Genomic DNA, 7,335 nt, shown 5'->3' with positions numbered 1-7,335 from the left:
CATAGGAGACAGGAGAGATCCCAGAAGACTGGAAAAGGGCAAATATGGTGCCCATCTACAAAAAGGGGAATAAGAATAAGCCAGGAAACTGTAGGCCAGTCAGCTTAACTTCTGTGCCAGGAAAGATAATGGAGCAGGTAATTATAGAAATCACCTGCAAGCACTTGGAAGGTGGTAAGGTGATAGGGAACAGCCAGCATGGATTTGTAAAGAACAAATCATGTCAAACCAATCGGATAGCTTTCTTTGATAGGATAACGAGCCTTGCGGATAGGGGAGAAGCAGTGGATGTGGTATACTTAGACTTTAGTAAAGCACTTGATACTGTCTTCCATAATATTCTTATCAATAAACTAGGCAAATGCAACTTAGATGAGGCTACTGTGAGGTGGGTGCATAACTGGCTGGATAACCATACTCAGAGTAGCTGTTAATGGTTCTCAATCCCGCTTGAAAAGTATAACAAGTAGGGTTCTGCAGAGGTCTGTTTTGGGACCGGTTCTGTTCAATATCTTCATCAATGATTTAGATATTGGCATAGAAAGTACGCTTATTAAGTTTGCAGATGATACCAAGCTGGGAGGGGTTGCAACTGGTTTGGAAGACAGGATCATAACTCAAAGTGATCTGGATAAATTGGAGAAATGGTCTGAGGTAAACAGGATGAAGTTTATTAAGGACAAATGCAAAGTGCTCCACTTGGGAAGGAACAATCAGTTTCACACATACAGAATGGGGAGAGACTGTCTAGGAATGACTACAGCAGAAAGGGATCTAGGGATTATAGTGGACCACAAGCTAAATATGAGTCAACAGTGTGATGCTGTTGCAAAAAAAAAAAAAAAAAAGCAAACATGATTCTGGGATGCATTAACAGGTGTGTTGTGAACAAGACACGAGAAGTCATTCTTCCGCTCTACTCTGCGCTGGTTAGGCCTCAGTATTGTGTTCAGTTCTGGGCACCACAGTTCAAGAAAGATGTGGAGAAGTTAGAGAGGGTCCAGAAAAGAGCAACAAGAATGATTAAAGGTCTAGACAATGTGACCGATGAAGAAAGGCTGAAAGAATTAGGCTTGTTTAGTTTGGAACAAGGGAAGACTGAGGGGGGAACATGCTAGTGGTCTTCAGGTCTCTAAAAGGGTGTCATAAGGAGGAGGGAGAAAACTTGTTCTTCTTGGCCTCTGAGGAGAGAACAAGAGGCAATGGACTTAAACTGCAGCAAGGGAGATTTAGGTTGGACATTAGGAAGAAGTTCTTCACTGTCAGGGTGGTCAAACAGTGGAATAAATTGCCAGGGGAGGTTGTGGAATCCCCATCGCTGGAGATATTTAAGAACAGGTTAGATAGATGTCTATCAGGGATGGTTTAGACAGTACTCGGTCCTGCCATGAGGGCAGGGGACTGGACTTGATGGCCTCTCGAGGTCCCTTCCAGTCCTAGTAAATTAAAATTCTATGATTATGGGAACATTTCAACCAGGAACAATTTACGAAATGTCATTTCCCCTCCTTTGGGGAGGCCTTACCAGGGAAAAGTCTTGCACAGTAGGGGAAGGAGGAGATTTCATTTGCAGAGTAGGCAATATTATGGGGCCCTGTGATGGGTTCTGTGGGATGTAACCTGAAATTGAGGTAGCTCTCAGACCTCTTTCCCATCAACCTTGGCTTCCTCTCGCAGTGTGATGGTTTGACAATCTACAGATTTCCCCAGCACCTGCACTTACACAATCTATAGGAAAGGATGCACCTGGCTGAGTTACTTATGTGCTTTTGCCATCCAGTTAAGAACCAACAATATAGCTGTTCCAGCCAATTCCTCCAGCTCTCCAGACTAGTACTTCAGAGTTGCACCATTCCGGGTTCCTCGGAATCCTGGCCAATTTAAAACTTATTACCCAGTGCATGCCACCCTCACTGGGGAGAGGACATGTAACAGCTTTTCTACACTGAGCAAGTTTGACAAATAAAACACACTGTTATAGATAAATCAGATTTAGTAGCTACAGAAAGACAAACTTTAAGGCCATGTCTATGCTTAGACAAAATTTCAAAAGGGCCATGCTAATGGCTAAATCAGAGAACCCTAGTGAGGTGCTGAAATGAATTTTCAGCACCTCATTAGCATGCTGCTAGACGCAGTATTTTGAAAGCGACATTTCAATTGCGAGCAGCTCGTCCACTCGAGGCCCTTTTCAAAAGGGCCCTGCAAATGCCAGCTGATAGGAATAAGGGGATTTTGACATTTCTAGCATCCTTTCAAAAAGGCCCTGTGTACATGAGCCACACGCAATTGAAATTTGGCACTTGCGAAGTGCCGCAGCCAGCAGCACGCTAATAAGGCACTGAATATTCATTTCAGCTTCTCCTTCAGATTCTCGGATTTGGCCATTAGCATGGCCCATTTGAAATTTTGGCCAAGTGTAGACACAGCTTAAGTGATTATAAGTAGTAAGTGTATGGATCAAAGTTGGTTACTTCAGAAATAAAAGTAAAATAATGATTTGTGTTCTGTAAACTAGGCAGGATTTAAATCAAGCAGTGTCTCACCCTGATGGTGTAATTCCCAAACATACAAGCCCGGATTCTTCTTCCCAGCTTGGGCCCACCTCTGTAGTCCAGGCTTTGTCCTCCACTTATGCTTCTAGATATGAGTTGTGAGAGGAGAGCGGCCAAGTGATCATCTTACTCCTCTCCACCCCTTACAGTTTCTTCCAACTTCGGTAGAAATACATTCTGCCATGACATGAGTCCAACGATCTCTATTATTTATATGCTACCTCTGGGATGTGTCTTTTGTATTTAGTTCCTAGGATAGTCATTGTGCACGGGTACTCTCATAGGCCACCATTCACCTCTGGTTGCTTCATTACTGTTCCTGAAATGCTAGCTGTGACTTCATATCTCCACATACAATAACAAGCACAATCCAAAAGGATTTTAGTGTTCCTCAGATCAAGACATTTAAAGTGACACCTCACAAGTCATACAGTATAGAAATGTAATTATATGGTTGTAGTTCATATGGGGTTTTAGGGTGCTGGTTAAGGCACAGAGTGCCACAGACCCTCTGGAGCATCATTTTGGGGCTCTGGTCATACCTAACTTCTCTGCTGCTCGCACCTGGAAGAGCTGGGCCAATGGAAGGGGATATGGAGCCCTCACTGTTGGGTGGTCCACACTAGGAAGGTCCTGCCCACCCTCTCTGTCAGGGCCCTGCAAAGCCTGGAGCTGCCTCAGGAGCCAATACCCCAAGAGCAAAAGACAAAGGGATACCAGAGGTAGAATGCCCACCATGCCTGTGTAGTGCACTTACCTGGAATATAGAAAACCACATTCAAGTTGTTTCTTTAGTTCATTCAAAGAAGGAACACGATTCTGCATCATTCACATCATCCAGTAGTTTCCTAGGTATGAGGATGTGATGCTGAGAGGCTGGATAATGTCAGTGTTCACTAGTATATTAGTATACATCAAAATGAATGGAAATGTAAGAATATTCAGGTGTTTAAAGTTCATGAAAACTAGCAAAGTTATGATTATTTTTTCCATATCTGTGTTATAATGTAAAAGCAAACTCACACATGTAACCTCCTCTGAGGAAATCATCCACCAGAGAAAACTTTTGAAATGCTAAAAAAGGACTTCAAAGGATTTTGCAGAAAATTATTAGATTCAAAACATGTGGCCAGGATACTTAGTGGTCAAAACTATTGCTCATTCAACCTCATCAAATGAAAATTCCAGGGAGAGAGAGTAGTCCTCAATTTTTCTTCTGAGAATATATAAATATCAACTCCATGAATGATCCTTTATCTCTTGGCTCTCGAAGGGAACTGACTAGATGCAGAGCCGTGATCCCCAGAGGTAACCTGGCTGTCCTGTAAGTACTTTTGGGAAACTGGCACACGACAACATCTCTCCTTCAAACTGGAATTCTAGCCTGTGATTCTCCTACTTTAAATTTTGCCCACCTTAATCCTCTGATAATGCTAATCTCCTTTCCTTATCTAACACATTTTGGTTAGTTTATTATAGCATTGTCTGCCAGTGTTAGGCATAGTGTAATATTGGGAATAATTATTCATTTGGGATAATTGGTCCCTTGGGACAGAGGAAAACCTCGTGTGACCTAACTTTAGGTTAAAGTAAGCTTTTTCCACAGAATGCAGTTGGTCTGGGTGGCAAAGGAGACTGGAGAGGCTAAGCAGTCTGTCTGTCTCCACAGAAGAAAAAAAAAAAAAAAAAGAAACTGATACAGTGATTCAGGAGTTCACATTTTTTACGTGGCTTGGAGAAATCTAATTATACAAACACATCACCACTTGGAACACGTGCCCATGTCTTCTGACAGTCTGCCCCAACACAGACACCCGGATTTGAGAGACACTCCACATGGGACTAGCAGCTGCTAAGCTCTGAGTGGTATTTATCACTCATTCATTTCTACCAGAAATTCCATCTTGGACAGCAGCAGCGTATGCAGCAAAGTTTAACCAATATTTAGTTGTTCCTATACACAAAGTTCATTCTTGAGAAAATGCCATTGTTTCTTCCAACTGGAACAAACATTTTGTCCATAAATTCCCAGAAAGATCTAATCAGCAACCCTTAGTCCCGGGTTTTGAAGAGTAGCTCCTATGAACAAAGAGGAGGTTCTCTCTTCGGCTGAGTCTACACACGCCCCTTCCTTTCAAAAGGGGCATGTTAATGAGCGGGTTCAAAAGATGCTAATGAGGTGCTCCAATGAATATGCAGCACCTCATCAGCATAATGGCAGCCACAGCAATTCAAAAGTGCAGCTTTTCGAGTCCCGCGCTGCCCGTGGAGATGGGACCTTCTGAAAGGACCCCCCCAGTTTTTGAAAGCCCTTCTTCCTAACACCAGACAGGAAGAAGGACTTTCAAAAACTGGGGGGTCCTTTTGGAAGGTTCCATCTCCATGGGTGGCGCAGGATTCGAAAAGCCACACTTTCGAATTGCTGTGACTGCAATTATGCTAATGAGGTGCTGCATATTCATTGCAGCACCTCATTATCATCTTCCAAACCTGCTCATTAACATGCCCCTTTCACAAGGAAGGGGCTCGTGTAGATACAGGGTTTGTCTAATGGTTGCCATCTCCCATTTCTTTCACAAGCAATGCAGTCACTGAAAACCTTCAAGCAAGACAACTGTAAGAGGCACTTCCTGGCAGCATTTCTGAGGGATGGGGAGGCTGCCTTTGACAAAGGTGGCCTCCACCTCCTCGAGTTTGCCGATAGTCTGAAGCTTCTTAGGAGACAGCCAGTTTTCGGTCTGTCAAGAGGCAGAGAGAATGCTATGAGAGAAGGAAAACAGGAGGGGTTCAGAGGAGGTGGATGAGGAAAGACATTAACATTGGAAGAGGGGCAGGACAAGTGATGTCAGAGGGCTCTCTCTGCAGGGAATGACTCTCTGGGTAGCTCAGTTTCAAGGGTGTCAGGTGGGGCATGTAGATAGGGAGCTGCGTTAGCATGAGCATAAGTGAAGATGGCTGGAAGAAAAGAGGTCAGGAGGGGGCAACCAAATGTGGAGTTTTATAGGTTGGAGTAGCTGAAAAGGGGGCCTGTTGCTACTAATAATTACCAATCTTTTACACGGAGAGTGACGTGGACTTAGCGCTGGATCCAAATTTCTGTATTTGCTGCTTTAACAAAGCACGGACTGAGGCCTGAGAGCACAAGAGGAGAGTACTGATGTGATGTTTATAGAAAACTCCTAACCTCTAGGCATCTTGAAAAATCCCTCTGCACTTAGTCCCCCATAATGCTGAGTGAGCAATGGATACCTTAAACTGAGATACACAGGCCAGCCTGCTGGTCCGGGAGCCTCTGGAAGTGACTTAAATACTAGTTTTCTAGCCTTCACGAGTGTGCTCTAGTCATTGGGCTACAGGTAAGTTTGCTAGGGATTTTCTCAAGCTCTCCTACCAAAGCTGTTCCACTGCAGCTAGACCATTAACATGTCATTGGACTAGGATCCTGAGTCTCCCACATGCTGCCAACATGCAAGACTATGGAGTCACCATCATCAAGCTTCCACGCTTTCTCAATCTCCATCCTTCAATCTTAGAGTAAGGGGCCACAGAGAGCAAACATGAGAATGACTTAGTAAGTGGGTGGTTAAAATACTCATATAACATGTGGAAGATGTTGGATCCAATCTCCCTCCTCTAATTACTCTATAGTTACTGGCCATCAGTGGAATGTCCTTGAAAGGAGAGATTGAGGGAGCCTTGCAACAGAAACTCCCGTACTACACTGGGTATAGTGTTGGCTAGAGAGGTGACATGTCCCAGCTCCAATCTCTTCCACCCTGTATCTGCAGCGGGGAACACAACCAGGGGTTTTATTCAGATATGAGGACGGCCATCCTTCTATACCAGCAGCTCTTTTGTCTGAGCTCACCGGAGGGACACCATACAAGAGGCAATCACTGAATCAGGCAACCGAATCAGGCTTTGAACCCCAGTTAGGCATGCAACTGCCTATTTTCTACAGATCTGGGATTAGCTTTGGGGCTCAGGATCACTATGTGAACACAAGAGGTAGGCCACAGCACACATGCCCAGAGGCAGGAACACAGAGACAGGAGGGATCTTTCCTGCAGAGTCTTAAGTTTAGAGAAGTTCAAGGTGTAGAGGTGCGAAGGAAGAAGGTGCGATACATCACAGTGCTACTGAAATCAGGATTTAGGAGCCTAAATCCCAATTTTAGACTTTTTTTTTGTACAGTCAAGACTAACACACTTAGGTCACATTGGACTTTGGCAGTCTGCTTCTTTCAGGAAGAAAACTGCTTTCATTTTTATTGTTCTAGTTGGTTAATTAGTTACATAAAAGGTGGCACTGGTAAACTGAAAGTACAAAAGGTCAACTGCCAAGAACAAGATCCATGAAGATGGAAAGACTCCCGAAAGCAACATCCATGTACAAACTGTAGCAGTGCATAGAACCCTACCATGACGGTAAGAAATCTGAAGTGTAGCAAACATCTGATCCTAGATAGATATTGGCAAGTCTAGCTGCCTAATTAAATTGGGAGATTAAAATGAGATTCTTCATCTCATAAAACATGGAGGATACTTCACTGCCTTTTTCAGGTACTTTAAACTTTGAACAGACTTACATTTATGCATCATAGAATCTAAGGGTATCCTTTTTCCTACAGAGATTAAAGCAGGGTGGTTATAAAGGAGTTGTTTCAAGGCAGGAGTGCATATTTAATGGAACGGACTTGTTTTAATGGTGCTTTTAGTGCTCAAAATAGATAAGCGGCATCCACTGTCTCTACCCTTTTGGAGAAATGGATCTGAAAAGG

At 43.6% G+C, this 7,335-nt stretch overlaps 1 protein-coding gene across 1 annotated transcript in view; it reads right to left on the bottom strand.

Annotated features, from left to right (window-relative positions):
* The window catches only part of LOC142025194 (scavenger receptor cysteine-rich domain-containing protein DMBT1-like), a 903,096-nt gene that overhangs the window by 601,947 nt on the left and 293,814 nt on the right, over positions 1–7,335 (bottom strand). The gene's annotated exons all lie outside the window — the stretch shown is intronic.

Source organism: Carettochelys insculpta, chromosome 22 (genome assembly GCF_033958435.1).
Source record: "Carettochelys insculpta isolate YL-2023 chromosome 22, ASM3395843v1, whole genome shotgun sequence".
Classification (NCBI taxonomy): domain Eukaryota; kingdom Metazoa; phylum Chordata; order Testudines; family Carettochelyidae; genus Carettochelys; species Carettochelys insculpta.
This window is presented reverse-complemented; position numbering and strand designations above follow the sequence as displayed.